Raw genomic sequence first — 21,358 nt, forward strand, 5'->3', positions numbered from 1 at the left:
CACAATTCACTTTATGCAAATGTTTATGAGCATTACTGAGCAGGAACAACTTTGCCATATTAGGGGTTAGGAAAAAGGAGTCAGAATTGTGTATGTCCAAACTCATGAAGATTCAACCACAGATGTCTCAGCAAAACTCTTGAAAAGAAAACAAAAGTCCAGATAGCAGCAATCTTGTTTATGGGTGAAGTTCATGAACTCATTTATTTATTAAGGGAGAGGAAAAAAGCTTAAAAATTTCTTCTAAAGGGGCAAAAAGGGAAAATGTAGTATTCTAATATCACAGTGGTCAGATAATAGACAGTTTAACAGATTATGCTCATACAAAAATGGTTGTCATAAAAGGACAGAGGCTTTCTATTCAAGTGTCACCTATAGTACTAGTTTGCTTATTTTTCTGTCACAAATTCCTGGTAAATCAAAGAGACCAAGAATCTGTAAATACTGTGTCTGCTCAAAGTTCAGACCTTCAAAACTACTGCATGCTTACACAGCTTTTACTTGTCCATTTCCACTCCATTTGTCACTTCCTGCATCACCTTCCCCTTCATTCACCAGGAGGTGTCAATGCTTTGTGCATCACACACCAGCTCAGCAGGGAAGGGGTAGGATAGAGTCCTTCTCATGAAAGTGGCTTTCTCAGCACAGCACTACTACACGGGTAATAGATCAGTGCTATGCCTAGTGCACTCATGTTGGGTTTGCAGTTTTTTACTAAGTGAAGCCATCATGTATTTTGCAGTGTGTGCTGACAGGATAAAACATTGCATAGCCCAGCTGTAGCACATTTAGCTCTGAACTGCATCAGCTACACTCTCTCCATAGGAATACTCAGATTTTATGGACTATTTTTTGTGTGACATTAATCAGTTGGGAAATAACTTTTCCTTAGCCGAACTGTAAAGGAAGAGAAGACAGAAACCCGAACTCAAAATATACCACATTCTTTAAAAGTCTTTTTTACTATTTCCTCACTGTGTAAAAGTTACATTTGAAGACAAAATGTCAAGATTATGAAACCTTTGCTCAGAATGCTTTGGCTCTGGGTTGATTTCTATTTATAAATTACAGTAATTGAAACATTGCAAAAAAGAAAAGAACAACAAGCTGAAAATTAAAGCTAAAAGCTGCCAGTCTGGGAGTTCTGGTCTCAGTGATTTGAGTACAGTGATTTAATAGTTCTTCCTTTCTTCCCTTCCCAATTGCTTATGTCTTCTTCCAGTTTGTTTAATTTTGAAAACTAAACAGCCATCTCCTCTAGTAACTCAACTGATTCTATGTAATGAGTCAGTTCTTACATTTTCCATACTGCTGCAAGTTCTCTTTGAGCATACATTCCTATTCCCCCTAACTTCTTTATATGACCAACCATTCTTGAGATGCTTACAAAATATCTTCTGAAACACACTGGGTGTCTTAGATGCTGCCAACTCTTCTTTCTCTGGAGCTATTGCATTCAGAAACCCACTGAAAGGATTATGAAGTTTGGTTTCCATGCACTTTTTAAAAGCTTTTAGTTACAGAAACTTCAGAACTTTTCCCATTGTGTTTGGAATTCACGCCTCCAGGCCTGTGTGACAAGCAATAAATGAAGAAATAATCAGATGTTTCCAGACACCAAGTTCTTGTACATATTAGTTCAAAGCAAATTTTTTTAAATCATTTTCTTACTAATTGCCTGTATCAATGACCTGCCTATGCTATGTTTTCCATCAGTTTGGTGTACTTGATCATTTCAGCTGGATGAGTTATTCATTATTTCGTGAAACAGAAAAAGAAAGCTACTCCATGAGTATGGTCTATAATGCATACTTTGTTCTTCAAGAGCTTCACAAACATTAATTGTTCTGTGTTGACCATGTGAAAGCACAGAAATAAAAACATTTGTTCTAAGATTTTCTCCCTAAGGTTTTTTGAATGTTTAAGCACCCACAAATCACCGTGACAACTGCAAAGCCCTTCAAAATCTCTCAAGAAGTCTTGTCAAAAGAACTGTAAAAAAAAAGCTTCAGAAAATGTCCAATTCAATGCATTTTAATTTCACTGCTCATTCTTCAACTGATTATGACATTCTTAGAGAATAAAAGTTGCAGAGCAAACATCTTTTGTTCCTCAAGCTCTTTTCTAAAGACAGTGCTTCATTATAAGCAATTAAAGGAGGTAGAGCATGTTTTGTTTAAAATTTCTACCAGACAATAAGTGTAGAAGCTGTAAGCTATAACAGCACATGTATGTAGAATCACCAATTTATGAGCATTTCTAGTTATTTTCTGTGGCTAATCTACATCAGAAAGCAAGTCCTGTACAGTACATGGCTGATATTCTAAGCTCCAATAAAGCACAAAAAAGCAGCATTAAATCATTTCTACTTGCTGAAATGTGAAAAAGGGCTCTTGAAGTCATAGCATTGCATAGACTGGCTGTGAGCCCTGCCAAGTTAAAAGACATCATTTTTGTGGAGGGACAGTAGAGATGAAAAGTTCTGTCACAGTGCCTTTCTCATACTACTTTCATTCTCTGCAGCCACCTGACAAAACCTTTTTGTTTGACAAGACGTGGATGTAGGAAGCTTGCAGACTTGCAAGCTTTCAGGAGGTAATCAAGAAGTGGCAAGTGTTTAACAGTACACACGACTGGATGCTGACTTTAATCAAATTGCCTCTTCACAGACAGGCCCTAGGATTTGGCAAGCCGTGCTTGGAGTCACTAATTAAAAAGCAGCCAAGCCAAATGTGTTTGCATAAGTGTCATGGTCACACTTATGTCTTCATGCTCAACATGTGATCAGCATCAGAACTTAGTAGAAATGCTTCTAGAAATACTCTAAGAGCTTAGTTTTTGAAATTTGGGCTGCAGTTATTTCAGCTATGTGTACAAATAGGAGCACGTATAAATGAGCAGGCAGCAGCTTGATATTCCCCATGTCTATGCAACAAGGTTAACCAAGCACATCGAGGACGTGGAAGAAAAATACCACAGTCTATGCATTTCTATCAGTACGAAAACAACATTTCACAACTACCCTTACATATGTCATTTTGAAAATCAGTCATTATTTATTCTCTTAGTACTATATAAAATTCAATTAGACAAAGTTAACGTACTGTAAAAGAAAAGATCTTCTGAGATTTGTTACTCCATGTCACAAAGCCCCTCCAGCTTCAGAGGGGGGTAGAAAACACTCCCTATGTACCATAGCATAGATGTACACTCCAGTAAGAGAAAACACTTTTCTGTATAACCAAAAAGAACAGGGAAATAGCGTAGTATTCAACAATTAAATCAGTTTCTTCCATAACTTATTCTCTTGTAATACCAACATCCACTCTCACACGGAGTTCAGGTAGCAATCCACAGGAGTCACGTGAAGGCAGAAGAAAGCTTGGAGACTCCATCAAGAGGAAATGTTCTCCTTTAAGAGAACCCTTTAAAACACCCAACTTTTAATCTTTTGTACAGTATGTGACACTAAGAGATGCATTCCTTCCAAATCTGGCTTCTGACATCTAGAGACACTTTTGGTCTGGAGATTACAAACCAATATCATTATCTATGCCACAGTCAGGACAAGGTACTGTAATATTTTCAAGGTCTGCATGGGGTAAGCCCCTCTCCTTAAGCCAAATTACAATGGGATTAAATAGGGCTAGCAGAGGCTGATTTCCCCGATTTTTATTTTAAGTAAATGGATATGACAACTGAGAATGTCATTAAATCCTAAAGAGGGGTTATGAAGAATGACTAAATTATAAAGAGTATTACAAAATTTCACTTATTTGTATTCAGAAGCAGCATGTCTACCCTTGGATTTTGATCACAAATATTCATGAGTTTCACTGATGTTTCCTTATTAGTGTGTGTAATTACTGTTTCCTTGCTGAGTATGCTGGGAAATTTCACTAGAAAAGATACTTCTCTGAATTACAGAATCAAAATTTTGAAAGAACTGAAACCAAGCTCTATGCAGGGATATGAAAAAACCCACTTCCTAGCACTAAAAATGTGAAAAGATGGGTGGAGAACTGGTTATTCATCCCAATCTGACAGCTTTTGCACTGAAGCATATTTCAACTAAAATCTGTCTTTTATAACAAGATTTAAAAGTAGAATGTAAGCATGTTATGCTTTAATCTACAGAAGAACATCTTTTACTAATTTATTATTTAGCAAACATATCATACAAAATCTGAAGATGGAAAAAGTAATATATGTATATATTCAGACCTAATATAATCAGACCTAAACGGTGTTTTAAAAAGTACATGAAAGTGTTCTTTTTTGTAAGACTTCAGAATTCTTTTCAGAGCTGCAAATTCAAGCTCACCTTCTACAACTCAAAATTGAACTAAAAAATAGTTAGCATTACAATCACTAGACAGTTTTCATGATAACATTTTTCTTCCATCAAATCATCCTCACCTTACAATTGCTAATTATGACAGTACTAGACGTACATTACTCCAGCAATATGAGGAACAGGGAAGAGTGGAAGCTCCTAATCAAGTAGAAGCATCTGATTTATGAAAACATAAAACAGTTCCAGATTTTTTTTTTTTCCTTGCAGTGCAGTGTGAGCCTGTGGAGCTTACATATAAATTAGAATTTTTACTCCCTCCATCACTTGAACTCCATCCTTTTCAATACCTTAATTTTATGTCTTCTAAATGCTTATGATTCACCCTATTACTGAGATTGTAACTTCAAAACACTATTGCTGAGAGTACTCACGCACTGTGAGAGCAATCTAGAAAAACTCAATAACAGAAACAGTGATATTGCCCTGAAGATTAGACATCCACAAGAAAGTTGTATGAGTCAACCTAAACAACGGCCAGTAAAATTTGGTACTGAATAGTATGGCTCTGTCTTCTATACGTGTCACTTATTTTTAAGAGCTCATATTTTGGATATCTTTTGAAGAATCCAAAATATACTTCATAGGATCTCATTCTCTGTGTCTCTTGTGTGAAGTTCTGTGCCACAAAACCATATGGACAGGCTTCAGAAATAGAAAAACACGTGCAGCTGACCTAAGCATCTCCTACTTTCCAGACAGCATACCAGCCAGTAGTAGATCCACTGTGCTTCAGAACTGGCATTCAAATTGCAAAGATCATCAAGGGAAGAGAGAGATGTGAAGAAAATGGGTGAGAACTAGACCAGAATACAACAAATTCGAAATGCTAAAAGTAGCAGTCTGATGAATCTGAAACCTGTAATGAACTGAGGGCCAACTATTACAGGAGACTCCAGTTTGGAGCAGTATATTTTTCTTAAGTAAAGACTGTGTGTAAGAGGTGGGAATGGATATGTTTTGGTTAGTTTTCAAATGTAGCTGTTGTTGGGCAGAGGCTCGCTGGTTTGAGTCCCCCAGGAAGTGTCCTAACACAAAAATATTTTGTAGGTGAAGAGGTCAAAAGTAAGTGCCCTTTAGCCTGGGAGGGCTCAGCTTATCAAATGACCCTGTAATTTGTCACGCAGACATCATTATCACAATACATCTGTTATTCAGGCGAATACGTTGTGTATAACATGTACATGCAGAGAAGCTTTTTACTTTTTTTTTTTTGTACCAAATACAAGGATCATTGTGTCCAACTCTTTCAGTGAGTTCCTTCCAATTCAGGATAGTCTGTGATTCTGTATCTGTTGTTCATAAATTTACATAAACACACAGAGGACTCTGTCCTTTCTCTGTTACATTTTCCAGGACCACAAACATCAAGCACACAACACGCACTATCAGTTTTACCATGCATATATCCAGTTTTGACATCAAATTGCTGTTTTGAAGTTTAGATCGTGTCTGTCCATGCACATATCTTTCAGTTAATATTTTAGCACTAGTGCATAACTGGATTCTCTCCTTATCTCACTCTTCTGAGATGACAAGGTCTATTTTATCCACGAAACCTCTCAGAGACGCTGGTAAAACTAGTATACCCATTATACTATCAATAGAAGAAATTTTTAAAGGAAAATGGGTGCTCCTCTTTCAGCTCTTTGTCATTTTGCCTACTTGCTAAATGTGCTTTTTTATGGTTCAGCAATTGGACAGTAATTATTAGAAAATGACAAGTCACCACAGATTCACTGGTGACTGCATGAAACTCACTAGAAAAAAAAAATACTGAAGGATATTATTGTCATTTCATTTGACTATAGGCTGAACTTCAAAAAATGATCTACACAGTGAAAAGTGCTTGCTGCACAGTCTGTAATGGACCAGTGAGAAAGTCTGCTTCGGAAATTTGTACTAAGCAACACACTGTGAGAGGACTTCTGGGGGCTTCTAAAAATGTAATTTGTGGATTGACGGTAACTAGGCACAGCACTGACATTAGCTCCCAGACACTGTGAGACAATAAGAAATTACAGGAAATCCATGTTAAATCATTCCCCTACAAAGATATGTTTTGTCTGACCTGAAAACCACACATTCAGTCCTGTTTGAAAGACAAGATTAGTTGCTGAGGTAGGTGGGCTCTCAGTACTGCCTTGCATGAGTTTAATGACAGATTGTAAAGGATGGGTCTTTGTGCAAAGGGAGCTGGCTTGAAAGCAGAATATAATAGGCAAAACAATACCATTTAAGCTCCATTATACTTTTTTCCATTGTTCTTGGGCAGGATGCAAAACTCAGAAAAGCCTCAGCAGAGGCTTGGTCCCCCTCTTCAGCCATTAGTACATGTCTAAGAATTTGAGGATGTTACTAGTACACTGTCTCACAAAGCTTCCATCACATTTTCAATAAACATTTAATCTGATAAAAAATGAACTCCTAAATTCAATAGAAGGTAATCTTTTTTAAGTTTCACATTAATGGGTGCCAGCATCTACCAATACATTAACTGGCTTGTCACAGTCCCCAGATCTTTCTGCTTTGACCATATTTAAATAATGTGTTTTGAAGATAATATATCCAGAGTTATTCTTCACATTTCTACTAGTCTGGATTCATATCAGCAGCCTCAGAAGCCTCCAGCATCACAGCTTCAGCTTGTGAATGTAAGGAAAGTAACTACTATCAAACTCTTTTTTATACTTTTTCATTAACCAGGGCTCCTCTTCTTCTCAGTCCTGTTTTCTGCCACTCCTCTCTACTCATGTTTTCTCCAGCTTCTACCAAATCGGTTCAAACTCTGCGTAGTCACGTAAACAGGTATTTGGGATCAGGGTAATGAGCAAAAAAACCCAGCAAATTGAAAAAACAAACTAACAAACAAAAAAAAAACAACAAAAAACCAGTACAAATTTAAGTATAAAGAACCTGCAAGAAAAGGCAGCCCTAAGGTTACCTCTGGCAGGCAATGTTAAGTCACTACTCTATCTTTTGCACCCACGCACTTGACTTAACACATAAAATTACCTCAACTAGCAAGGCTAAGAAAGCTGGCAAGACCTGTACACTTTAAAATAGTGATTCAAGCTTCTTACAAGAAATTCATAAATTCTATAGCAGTTTTTTTGCCACAGTTTTTCCTTTACTAGATCTTTTCTGCTTCTCGCTACAAGCTTTCATGTTTTCTTCTAGGCTTTGACCCATGAGCTCTTTAAAAGGGACTGAATAACTTTTCCCACGTGACAAATTGGCAGCATTGGATAGTTATTATTCTTTAGGTTAAACAAACAGTTTGGGTAGGGAGCAGGTCTAGGTTAACTGAGGTAACAAGAGGAGCAGAGCTGCTGCTAAGTCCAAACACTTGGTGGGTGGCATTTCCTTGATTCCCTTTTGCTGCTCTGAGTTGCACAGAGTTGGCAACTCCAGTGTTTTGCATTTGGGAATCAGAACCAAAAATCTGAACATTTTTGGCACTGATGTAACAAATTGCAGTTTGGTGGGTTTTTTTTCTCCTGGATTTGCTTTGATAGGAGAGCTAGCAATTTATTGTTGCATCTGCATTTCCTGCAGGCTTGAAAAGAACCACACAGTGTGGCTGTGCAATGCCACCAAAACACTCATTCTGTTCCAAATGGGACTTTCCACTCTTGCTTGGGGATTTCAGTGGAAAGATGAAGTATTGTCTCTTTGTAAGGACTGATGTGGTCTCAGCATCAGCTTATTTGGGGAAATCTCATAGGATTTATCCCAATCACTGGTTTGCACAGGGAGGAATTAATAAAAGTGGCAGCTTTCATTTCTAGCAAAAAATGTGTATGGTGTGAGTCTTGCCATAGTGTCTAGACCGGACAAGAAAGTTTCATAAAAATTAGCTTTTTTTCAGAAGGCAGGTATATCCCTTGGCAGCTGCAAGGATGTTTGAATGTTAGCGTTTACGCAGAAGCCCATACCAAGCTTTTGAACCAAACTAGGTCCCCATGGAGTGTCTCAGTTTGTTTACTTTTGTGCTGCTGGAAATTTGAGGCAGTTGTTTAATTGCCTTGTTACTTCACTATCCTGATAACTCCTCCCGTACCTTTGCTTGCTGTATTCTTGCAAAAATAAAATAAAATGAAATACAATCAGTCTCATAAAGATAGCATGATAAATGCTGCATCAGTAGTTTTCTAAAAGAATTCTGTTATCAAAACTGACATTGAACAGAGTCTCAGAATAATTGATATGGGCAACAGGGTAAGCATTTAGTCTCCCAGTAGGCCAGCCACCTGTGCAAACAGCATTTTCAACTTCTTCAGTTGCTGGCTCCCGAACAGTCAATTATTTAGGGCTTTCCAGAGATTTCACTGGTGGAAAAATAAATAAAAATATCCATGTCTGTGTTTGAAAGGTAGCTTTATCAGCATAGCTCAGTTGTGCAATTATGTATTCTTTGTTCCTCTTTAGAGAACTACAAGTTTTCAGTAAGACGGCTCTACTTGGCTTAATGTTTGCAGAGCAGTGCTAGTACCACACTTAATGTTCCCATGCTCCATGTATCCCACACATTCCCTTCTACCTTCAAGTTGGCAGCTGTAGAAGAACCAAATGGCTTTGCGGGAGCCACAGATTATTTCCAACCCTCCTCTCCTCTGAAAATGAAAACTCAATTCCTGAGCAGCTCCTGATGTATGACTCCAGTAATGACTAAGTAACAGTAAAAACAAACTAGTCTGAAATACCTTTTCCTGCAGTTCAAGCCATCCTGGGTATTATTCAACAATAAAAAATGTGTGATTAAATAAAGTCATTAAATAGAGTCCTGTTTACCTAATTCAAATGGGTCAGACATCGGTGTGTATTATAAGAATATCATATTATTTTAGAAAAGTCAAGTAACTAAAAAAACCCAACACCTATACAGAGCAATATGACCACCTATTTAGTGGAGAAATACAAGATTTGAAATCCTGGTTTATGATATCATAAATGTTTATTGCAAGCTTTTCTATACCCATATCTGAAAAGGATATTTGGCTACAGAAATTCTTGGTAGGGTACTTTATGCCTTGTTCTGCACTCATGGAGATTTTGGAAGCTATTCTTCTACTTAAGTGGAAAGAATATTTTTGAATGAAACAATTCATGTGGGAAAATACGTTTCTAAATTAACATGTTGAATGCTTGTCTATATTCTGATCATTAGAACCCAGAAACAATGATTCAGAGAGAATAGACAGCTCAATTCTTAATAGTGATTAGATGACAAGATATGATGATATAGGTAAATCGTTTGTATGTAGATTATTTTCCTTGAAAGATTATTTACAAATCACATTCTCACTGTTACTCTACCTTCAGTTTGCTTTTGTAAAGCATTTGGTGTCCCTCAGAATGAGCTGTTCACATTTCTGCAAGTTCTTTAAACACTTATGCTGGAAGGATCTGGTCCCTTTCTCCTGCCATTGATTTCTATCTTTCACTGATCAGTTTTCACATCTATTTTCTTGTAATCCCAAAGATAATGTAAAGAACATTATCTAGGCCAGGCTGTGGCATGGTTCCTTCTGGGAGTGCACACAGGGAACGCTCTCACATCTGACACAGAAAAAGGCCCATCATTTTAGTAATGAAATCTGCAGAACTCAACCAGCCAAATCTGTACAGCAGCATGCTGTCCTGAGTACACACCATTCCCCTAGAAGCTGACTTGATACCAGCTGCTACTTCTGCTTAATAACAAAACAAAATTTAATAATTTTTAAAAAACATGAAATTGTTTCCAATTTTAGAGCTTAGCCAGTCTTTCTGAACTGGAGAAAGACTACAAACAGAAAATTACCATCAAATCGCCTTCATACCAACATGGTGATGCATTCCCATAAACACATTTGAGAGCTTTATGCAAGTTTAATGACTCAAAGTATAAGATTTTTGCTGTACTCTTCAGCAGATTATTTGCAGTTCACAGTAACTTAACTTTTCTTTCAGTTTAGCCTAGATTTCCTGTTTCCCAGTTTCACCCTACTGTTCCGAGTAATATTTTAAAATGCCACCTTCTCTTTGTGTATGGAAATCATAGCATCACACTTGGAAAATGTAGTTCTTTCCCAAAGTAATGCCTCCTATCTATTTCTACAGAAACTACAATAGATATAAAGAGCTACCAACCATGATTTTTCAGCATAGTTGCTGCCATTAATTATCCATTTTTGTCAGCAAAGAACAAGATACTTCATTCTGCACTTGTAAAAAAAACTGAACTAGTGGAGGTGGTCCACTGTCGCTGTCATTACTGCTGAAACACACCACCCACTGCTTCACTGTGCTCACATCCACTTTTTGGTCTCCATCAACATTAACAAGAGTTGATTAATGTCAATAGGTTCCACTGTTTCCTCATGGAGGAATTCAGTGATACCCTTTTGTTCCATATGCACTCCCATATCAGAGCCACTTTGTCAGACTGCCTGTCTGCTGCCATCTGTTCCACAGCAACAAAACGTAATGGCAGGAAGGTTCAACCTCTCCTGTCATACCACAAACATCCACCTCTGATGTTGTGGGCCAATATTAAAATAAGAGGTGTTAATTTCAGAGCAGCCCCCGTATTTCCTATTATTACCAGTGAAGGAGAGCACACTACATTAATCCTAATGCAAACAAACTTTAACATCACCTAGCTGTCATTAAGCTTGCTTATTATTTCATCTAAAATATTTTTCCCAGCACACAGCTCTGCATCCCTGCCAACCTAGGGATATTTCTGTGGCACACTCAGCACACACACACACAGAACTCTGGAAGAATTCCCCAGTCTCAAGCAGTCTCAGAAAATGTTCTGTTGTGATGTCTGCAAATACACTATCTCCTCACCCGTGGAGACCTTAAGCCTCTCCTTCTTCTCAATACTGCATGAATGAAAACAATGCACACAAAAAAACACTTATGCAGGTTTCTCACTATCCAAACATCTCCCTCTCAACAGGAGTCTCGAAAGATCTGTGATTTCCATCACGTCTGCTCTTCTGGGGGCTGTCAAGCTCAACTAAAAGTCTGTTGATCACATAGCTATGACTGCAGGCAAAGAGGAATGGAACAGCATGAGGGAGTTAAACTCTGACTTTCTGTTTAAACTCTGTACAGTTGTTTTCAATAAGAAAGGAAAGTTTGAGCTAAAAAAATTAAAAAAAAATAATAAAAATCTGTTTTCTGCTGAGAATAGATAAAACCTTTCCAGCAAAAGTAACCATTTTCCATGAAAGAGAGGCCAAAATTTATCAGTTTTGTTTGCTTCGTATGTCTTTTCCACAGAGTCCATCAGGCAAATACCACACTAAGGTATTCACTGAACACAATGCTAACATTTGGCATCCATCCTGCATCAGCTGAACTCGTAATCATTAAAGAGATTTACATGCTCCAATCTCCCTTGTTTTGACTGGTCAAAATCAATCTTAATTCAGAGTGCTGTTTTCTACCAGATGTCACTCAACCCTGAAGTATACAGCTCAAAGTAAGCGTGATGCCAGGCTTCTTTACCAAGATCACAGTAAGATGAAGATTACATACAGTCTTAGAAAAACAACAGCAGCGTGATACAGTTTCATTCCAATTCTTTGGCCCATTACAGATATTTCCCTTAAAAAACAAACAAACAAAAAAAAACCAACCCATATTTTAATGTCTTTATTGCTGACATTTCTATCACATTTTATTTTTGTCTGATGGGTAAACAAGTACTCCTCAACCCAAACCTTGTAGTTATTTTAAAGTACTTTTTTACATGTTGATGGAGACCTTAAACTAAACAGCCTGAGTGATTTTACACTATGTTATGAAAATAGCATGGGTTCCTTTAAGAGGCTATCAAGTGGCAAGTATAGTTTTATGGCAGATTTTATATTACACTCTTCCTCTCTCCCTTTTTTCCCTTAGTGTTTATGCTTATTGATGTTCAAAGACACAGTGTGCCCACATCATCATCTTGCTCAAAACTCACTTTTTTAAAATGAAACTTGCAGATGCTGATCCATGTCATACAAATTATTTTCTTTTCCACCCCTGAATCTATTTTAAAATGCTAGAAGAAAGCATTTGCTTCGCATTATTTTCCAAGCACACTGTAAGTAGACAGCAAATCAATTTTAGCCTGATCAGACAGCTTTGTATCTGTTTTGTCAATAGCAAAACTGTGACATTCACATTGGTGACTCATACAGTTTTCTGATTACCATAAAATAGTTAAAAACCTAGGAAAAGCAGAATCATATGTGGAAGAATTACTTTCTAGGTGTAGCAGCTTGGATTTCACTGCACACAGCTGTAGATATGCTGTTCCATATAGTTTTGTAGATGAAATAATCTTTGTGTTTGTTGTAGTAAATGAAGCCTTTCATCTCAGGTTCTACCTGACTTCCAGTTTTTTTTCTAAAAAATGAAACTGAAGACCTTGAAAGACCTAGCAGGATTCACACTCCAACTTTCCACATCTCCTGTGAAGCCTCGCCAGGAGCTGACAACCCTTATCCAAGCAAAAAAGTCCTCCTCAGAGGATTCACAGTCCATACGCAGAAGCCTTTGCCTCTTCAATGCATAAAGACCAGACATTTAAATTAGATTTTGAGAATTAGACGTCAAAAAAACTCTATTTCTCTAGAAATATCACAAAAGAATTGGCTTTTTTGCCAATTTTTAATTCATCTTCCGCTATTTTTGATGCAGGACCCATTCCTTCAGCTTTACACACAGACTTCTTCCAAGTCAGCCACTTCAAAAGAGAACATATTAGAAGCATTCTTTTGTCATGATTTTCAAATAGCAAACTTTCTTGTGAAAGATACTTTCATTGGATTTAATTTTCGTAATATATTCTCTCCCCTCAATCTGAAATGGTGGGCTTAGCCCCCTCTACAGTTAATAAAATAAGGAATTCAGAAATGGATGTTTCAGAAATGAATCCTTATCTGCCATCTGGAACATTGCTAGGGTCAGTAATTCTCCATGCTAGTGGGAGCACAGATGGAACTGGAGAATTAGGGCTTTATACAGATTGTGCTGTAGATTCCCTCAGAGTATGAGCTTTTGTATTTAAACAAATTAAGTACCTCCTTCTGCACGGTTGCATAGATTTCACAATATCCAATCACATATCCATATAATCCTTTCGTTATTGCATCCTCAATAACCACTTCACTGAGAGAAATGATAGCAAACCTCTTCCTAGAAGCGGGGTGCAATCAGGCAAGTGTTGGCCCTATATGACCACTGGGTCAGGAGGAGAGTTTTTGGGCAATATCTGACTTGACACATGGATCATATAAGGACCATACATACAATATTTGATTACCATATTTTTGTCCTTTCTACCACTTAACACCTCTTCCCCCCCCTTCTCTCCCATCACATGGTTATTCTGTGCCTCCTTCTCTGAGACTCTGGAAAGAGCTTGAAGATAGGAATGAGCTTTTGGAATGAGATGACTGCATAATCAATGAATATAAAGATGTTATCGTTATGAAATAAACAAAAGAGTTTAGCTAAGCAGGTTATAATAACAAAAAGAGAATAGATATAATGCTTACCCGTGTCCTAGGCTTGCTGCAAAACTCCAGAGGAGGGATCTCCAGAAGAGATCCTTTCCCACCGGTAGTCAGCTCTTAAATGGTCCAGAAGAGGTGGAGCCAGGCTCCACCACCATCAGCAGCACAGGTGAATTGCCTTCACCTATGCTCCCATGGCTGACTCATTGCTCGCCTCAGGTGATCAATCAGAGGTTCAGGCCGTGATTCATCAGTTCCCATATAAATGACCAAGACAAGATCTTTAACAAAAGATCTCCCAACAAAAACATTAATTATCAACACTGCTCAGATACTAAACAAATGTAATTACTTTTTCTAGACATCTCTTCACTATTAACCTATTGTGCCAACACATTTTGCTGCATACACTGAATTTATGAGGAGTTAACTTCAACCAATATTATTTGCACATTTTCCGGAAAACAAACAAGACAGACAATTAGCCATATATTTCCTGGTGAATCTGGAGTTACTTTCTAGGTTCTAGTTCCATTTCCAAGAAGTGTTGAAGAAAATGCTGTTTCTTGAGTTGCTACTTTCTGTTCTGTGGACATTATAAGTAAGTTCAGTAGACCAAAAATAACTTTACACTCTTCACAAAAGGTATAGTTTTAATAGTCAAAATGTATTAAATCATTAGAAATCCTACTAAGCTAGACATTTTCACAGTAAGCTGAAGAAGGTTTCCATTCCAAAAATTTTCCTTGCCTAGGATACATTCATTACCAGCTTGGAGACCAACATGTGTTTAGACACTTTGTCTGGTTGCAGAAGTATTTCCCAGCATTTACTACTTTCTGTCAGCTAACAGCATTGAATCTTCCAAATGTTTAATTTAATACTGTAAGTAGAAATTATTTTTACTTTCTGTTTTCCCTTGCCACTCGATGTCCCTTTGTCCCCCAGGCTCTGGCTGCATTGCTCATGCTGGTCTGAGAATTCCACTGGAGTCCAGGAAATGCTAAGGTCAGATTACTAGAGCAGAGGGTAGCAAGAGCTCCGGTATGGTGGTCAGAGAAGTCTAGAAGGGACCCTGCTGAGGTTACCTTATGTCATGCATAATACCAAGCAGCAAAAGGGGAACAGGCAAGCACCCCTGGGAGAAATCACAGCCAAAAAGGCTGAAACAAATGGAATTAAAGTAATCTTAATTTTCTCCAGGCCATGCTGAGGAAGGACTACTAGCACAGAGGTTGGGTACAGTGTTTTGGCAATACACTAAAATCTGCAGATAGTCAAATCTTGGTACATAGTATAACAGTGACCTTTTTGCAACTGCATAATTGAAAAGCTACAAAATGTTTAACGCTTCTGTTTAATCCATTCCTAGAAATCTGATTCCATATTCTGGGAAACAGATTTTTTTTCATACTTTAAATTCCATTAACCAAGTAAGGAAAGACTTAAAATGCATTAAATTTCCCCTCAATCTTTCTATTTCAGAAGGCTACAGAAAGCAAAGTTGTCACAGATTTTTAGGATAACTAGAAAATTCCTAGCAGAACTGCTGTCTTGGCCCATGGGAGCTGACTAACTATATTTGTTACATTTGATACAGTTTTTTACACTTCGAAATGCTTCTCTAAGTATGCAAGGCATTCAATTATCTTGATAATCATCCATTTAAAGAGGTGAGAAAGAATATTTGTGAAGTCAGCTGCACCATGACTTGGCACAAAGCTACAAAAAGGGATGTTTAAGGTGTTGATAAACTAGAAGCCTGAAGGATGACTCCTCTCTGTATGTGTAGAAAAGAAACAATCACTGATGCTCTCAGAGCATCCTGTTTTCCTACCTTCCAAGTTGTTTTGGAGACAATAAGCAAAAAGTATTTTATCCAAACAAATTATAAGAATATCAATACTCATATGCAAATGCATTCTTCTTTTCCCCCTTGTTAATCAGAGGCTCACACCTGTTCCACCCAGGTGTTTTACCCATAGCTTTTCTGCTTTTCTTTTTTATCAAATAAATAAATAAATAAATAATCTAATTTAAAAAACAAAACCCCTCTGGGAGTAGGGAAGAGTTCCACATTAACAAAGAATTTTCCAAGCCTTAGCTCCAGTTCATTTTCCACAGGAATATATCTTCAGTCCTTTTTTCACCTTGAATGTCAGTGATGTACCCATTGGAAGATACCACGATAGACTCAATAAGGAAAGTTCTTTTATGAGCCTGTAAGAACCTAATCCTTGATCTCTGTTATTTAGGAATTCCATATAAGAAAAACAACAGTTTTCTGAAACGACTGCTGATAAAACTTCCAACTGATACAATGATTAGTAAAGTAGCAAGAGAGAAGTACAGATTATCACTTGGAACAGTTTAGCTCACTGGGTTATATGATCATGTATTAAAAACGCATCCCATTGAATCAACTAAATGCAACGTAATACACTCAGGAAACAGATTGTACTTACAGAACAGTGGACTGTCTTGGGAAAGCTATGATTAAGATGAGGATTTACTGAACGACATGGGTAATCAGCTCTGCATGATCTTCTGATGCAAAGTTGCAAAAGTTGCAGCTTCTTTTTCTAGAATACATATAATAAAATGAGTATTAATAGAAATTTCAGTGTTAGTGCATCTTATAAAAATATGGTGTTCAGGAAGATGGAGCCAGCACGTGTGAGAATTCAGATTTCAGAACAAGAACATTGTTTTGAGATGAGGCCACCGGAACCCTAGTCACTCTGAGAAACGAAAGGAGAGCAAGAAATGCCTCGACAATTTATATACACAGACAAGAGGTTTGGTAGTGAAGGCAAAAACTGTTTTATTAAAGCCATGCAGTGGCTAGGAGCTACAGTTAGACTACTGAAACCTTGAAATAGACACCTTTGATGCTGTGAAGGTTGAACATTAGATTCAATGAGTAGCTGGGTGAGCTTTGACAGAAGATCAGATAACTTGCTAAAATTCACTTTGATCAGCTTACAGGAGAGTTTTCTCAGCCTATGTAAGTACTACAATCAGGACAAGATCCTTCCATCTATCACCTTCATTCACTTTCTCTCTAAGAAATGTCATTGATTGAGACTCACTTTCACATCAAACAGCTACACAATTATACAACAACTGTAATTACATCCCATTCCTGAGCTCTCTACTGAGATCAAGTAGAACAATTTTACCTTGAGGAATAAACCTGTTTTGTTTTGCTCCCCTAATGCTAAAGACTGGCTACAGCAGTAGAGAAGTTGTTGAGCTCAGGGGACAGGCCTCCACAGTAAGCCGGTTTGCAGGATATTTACTGTGTCATTCTCAGAACTCCTTATCTGGGAACAGAGGAATATTTCCCCAGAAGCCAGAGATGTAGAAATATTTCTGGTTTAAGTTTTCCCTACAGCACGAGGACGGGAAGAAAACCTCTAGAGGATCCATCCAGCCATGCTGTGCTCCACTCCACCAGACATCACTTAGCTGGGTCTTCACTTGCAGTCATGTTTTATGCCTCTGAATATTATATACACACTAACAGAAGTCTTATTTCTTAACACAGACTATTTAACAGATGCTTTTGTATTTTACAAGTCCATACTAGCTAGTCTTTGATCTTTTCTTAGCCTAAGGAACAAACGCTTAGGTACGAAAATCATTGACCCCCCAACACACATCTCTTCTAGCAACCTATGTGCTGTGAGCAGAAGTACCTTGGGTACTTAATTCTTTATGGGCTTTCAAGACAACTTGAAAAGATCAGCTAACCAATTTTCCAATCTTGAAGAGTTTGAACTCATGATAGAAGCATGGGGATCATTACCAAAAACATTACAGGCAGTGATTTATACTGCAAGATATACCTCTGCTCTTCGGTTGCACAGCAACAAGTGACTACTCAAACTCATAGAAAATACCATATGTTCAAAGAAAGACTCACAAACATCTCACATTTTTTTAATTCACACCGCTGATGAACCTGGCCTGATACTAATCTGTTTTGTGTGTTTTGTTTGTTTTACTATGTGCAGCTGTAAAGACAGCAAGACCAATCTTGTATATGTGCAAAGAGAAAGTATTACACAAAAGGATGCTCACCATATCCAAAGATCCAGTTTCACAGAAAGAATCCACAAAGGAAGGCTCTCCAGCAAGAGATCCTTCCTCAGTGGTAGTCTACCCTTAAAGTGAGGTCTAAGATGGTGGAACCAGGCTTCAAATCACACAGGTGAATTGCCTTCCTGTGCTTCCAGGGCTGACCAGGTCTTTTCTCCAGGTGCTCAATCAGTGGTTCAGGCCATGACTCAGCAGTTCCCACACAGCAGCCAACTAAACAAGAGCAGAAAAACTTTTAATACTTTTGCAGGAATCCAGAGAACACATGACATTACAAAACAGAACAAGCCAGGTCTACATTACACAATCACAATACATAACTGCTATTTAGTATTTTTCCCTCAGTGTATTTACTGGAATGAAATATAAAGAGGAGGCTAAGCTGATGTATGTAAATAAGACCCAAAGTAAGCATATGGAGCTGGGGGATGACAGCACATCATGTCCAAGATTTCTTCTGGCATAAATTAAAAACAAAGATAAAACTTTCCCTTTATCCTATCCACGTGTTTTTTTAAAAATACACATGCAGCACTTTTATTTGCACTGTAGCAGCACAGATATTTTTGTATTATCTCCTCTACTCCAATTACAGCCCCAGTGGAGAAGCACTGCAGGTTTAACATTGACCTTAACTCTGGTACATAAGCATATTCATATGGAACTAGTTTCAAACACTGAAATAGTATGCTGTTTATATTTGAGTATAAGAGGTTTTGATATTCAGGTATTTAGGTGCTGCAAGTACATTTCTCAGTGTAAACATTTGATTGTGCTCCTCACAGTGAACATCAGGCATACATTCAAGTGCAAATAACGAGAGAATATTACTTATAAAAAAGGGGCCCTCAGGAAATCGACTTTATTTCCCGAGTCCAACAATTGCAAAAATTTCCCCTTTATTTAATTCTTTTTATTTGGTGGTCTGTGTTCATCATACCACTACCACACACAAATTAACACTTGGTTCTTCTAGATGGAAAAAAAAAAAAAAAAAAAAAAAAAAACCACGCAGGCAAAAAAAACTAAACCTTCCTGTTTCATGAAAATAATCATGGAATTACAAGAGTTATTTCTACCTACACTGAGGCCTTGAATTCATGTCTATGCAATTCTTGTAAGCAGTTTCAGCTAAAAGCTCCACAGTGTAAATATCCACCCTTTCAGTATGAGCAGGGGAAAAGCTCTTCAAGCAAGAATGATATTTCAGGATTTATGATTTTCCTGACTACCCAAGCAAGAAAAGAGAAACAAGTACTGCAATATTTTTAAGTCTCCAAGTTATTCAAATGCTCCAATACTTTCTTACAGAATAGCTAAGCTCTCTGCTGACACAGATAGTTTAATAGTCGAATAATAACAGAGAGAACTGGAAGGAGAGGTTAACTTAAGTATGTACTTTTTCCAGTTTCACAAACTACTTAGTCTGAAGAACCTATGCAGGCCCTTGCTTTGAAAAACACCTAGTTTTAGATTTGCATGGTTACAGGCCATCAGATTTTCACTACCAAAAACATTCAACTATACATGACAAGTTACAGTTCAATTACTCTATAGCCACAAATGCTGCTTGTGTCTTTTGAACAATTTTCTGTCTACTGAAGTTTAGAGGTAGTCCCAACTATGGAAAGTAGATGGGTTTTTTCAGATTTCTAGCTCAGCTCACACAGGTCAAGTTTCATGATAATATAGATCTCCTCTTCAGTGAATTCAGGGAGGTTTATTTCAGATTAAGTTTCTGTTATTCCATGAAAGTCTGATGTCAAGCCACTTTATCTGACATAGCGCAAGCACATGCAGAAAGGTCGAACAACTTGCCCTAAGTGACAAAGTGACTGAGTGGATCCCTGACCTCTGCCCCCAGCTACTAAACCTCCTGCTCTCTTTAGCCATGTCACAAAGACACTCAATAGCCTGCGTCTAGAGGAAAGTGTTACTGCCTCCAGTCATGACCTGCTGAAAGCGTATGCTAGCATTTGGGGGAGAAGTAGCTAGATGCATAGGAAAGCATGACTTCTGCCCTCTTCCATGAGCGTGCAAATGCCCATTTTCCCTCTCCTTTCTCCTCTGTCCCATCTGGTGCAGCAGCAATCAGTCCATCTCCCGATGCTGGCAGCCTGACTGCATCAGCACCTTTCCAAACAGAGCAGATTGCAAAATGCACTTCTGCTGAGGGGCTTATTTCTTTTCAGTCGTAACCTCCTGACTCATTTAATAGACTAAGTATCTGGGATGGAGACCAAAACTTTGTAGCTGGATTCTGTTTTTTGTCCCCTAGGGCAATTAAGTCCTTCCAGCAGCATGAGCTTGAGACTCTTCTAGTGTTGCCTGCTTGATCCAGGCAGGATCACTGAAAGAAAGAAAGAAAAAGTTTGCTGAAGTTCTTATGTTCCTGGCAAAATACTTCAGCTTTGTTTTAAAAACCGCTCTTAAAAACCCTATGCATATTTAGCAGTTAGACATTTAGCCCCAGACTTCAAGTGCACTTTATGAACAGGTTAGCTACAGGACACACATTGACTTTAATGGGTGTTTTGATACAAGACATTTATGCAGGGTACTGAAAATCTGTACATTCACTACACTAGAGAAAATTTTAGAGAGGTAAAATGTCTGAAGGGGTTGAAGGTAAAAGGAAGAAATAAAAAATAAAAGTATGTGACCTCATGGCAGACCAGCTCAGATCTTATATTACTCGAGTATCTAATTGTATTGGTGATGCCATGAATCCAGAGCTTTTTTTGAGAGATTTTACCTGCCATCCTACCTCCCTATGCTTGGAGCACTCTGAAAAAATCTCTTGCAGTATTTCACAAGCCTTTTTGATAGCGAAGTTGTGAACACAAGAGAAAAATATTTCCAAGACACTTTTCAAAAGTAAATTGCAGAACTACTTGTTAATTAAGGCTTTATTTATGGGAAATTTAACTTATTAAAACCAGTTTGACACATATTGATAGAGGCTATTATGTCCCTAAAACCTCTGAATGTTTTTCATACCAGCAGAGGTACTGTTTTTAATTGGTTTGTGTCATAAATCTCAGCACTGTCAGACTTTTCTGTACACTAAAGAGTTAGAGGCTCACTAGCTTCCTAAAGAGAGACAACTACAGAACTACAGAAACATTATTTCAGAGATTGCTTGAAAAAGAAAAAAATAAAAAAAGCAGAATTACGCCTTTGTGGAATAAGTCTGTAAGAAAACAATTGTCAACAGCAATAGACATTTATAAGTGATTAGGTATGCTTGTCAGGATGACACATTGAAAACCAAATGTATCTCTCTTCCAAATATGATGCAATACATCTCTCACTCAAAGGATTTATGTCCTAATTTTAGACTTGGCACTAGAAGTAGGTTAAGGAATCAGCTCTAAGACCAGGTCAATTAGCT

General features: G+C 37.7%; 1 long non-coding RNA gene across 1 annotated transcript; it reads right to left on the reverse strand.

Moving 5' to 3' along the window:
- Positions 1-975: 975 nt before the first annotated feature.
- Positions 976-18,010, reverse strand: LOC149918172 (uncharacterized). Its single transcript, XR_016466416.1, has 3 exons — positions 17,947-18,010; positions 16,326-16,442; positions 976-1,570 (listed from the first exon to the last, which is right to left on the reverse strand). It is a non-coding gene; the product is annotated as an uncharacterized LOC149918172 (long non-coding RNA).
- Positions 18,011-21,358: the final 3,348 nt, after the last annotated feature.

This window comes from Phasianus colchicus, chromosome 4 (genome assembly GCF_987193195.1).
Source record: "Phasianus colchicus chromosome 4, bPhaCol1.hap1.1, whole genome shotgun sequence".
Classification (NCBI taxonomy): domain Eukaryota; kingdom Metazoa; phylum Chordata; class Aves; order Galliformes; family Phasianidae; genus Phasianus; species Phasianus colchicus.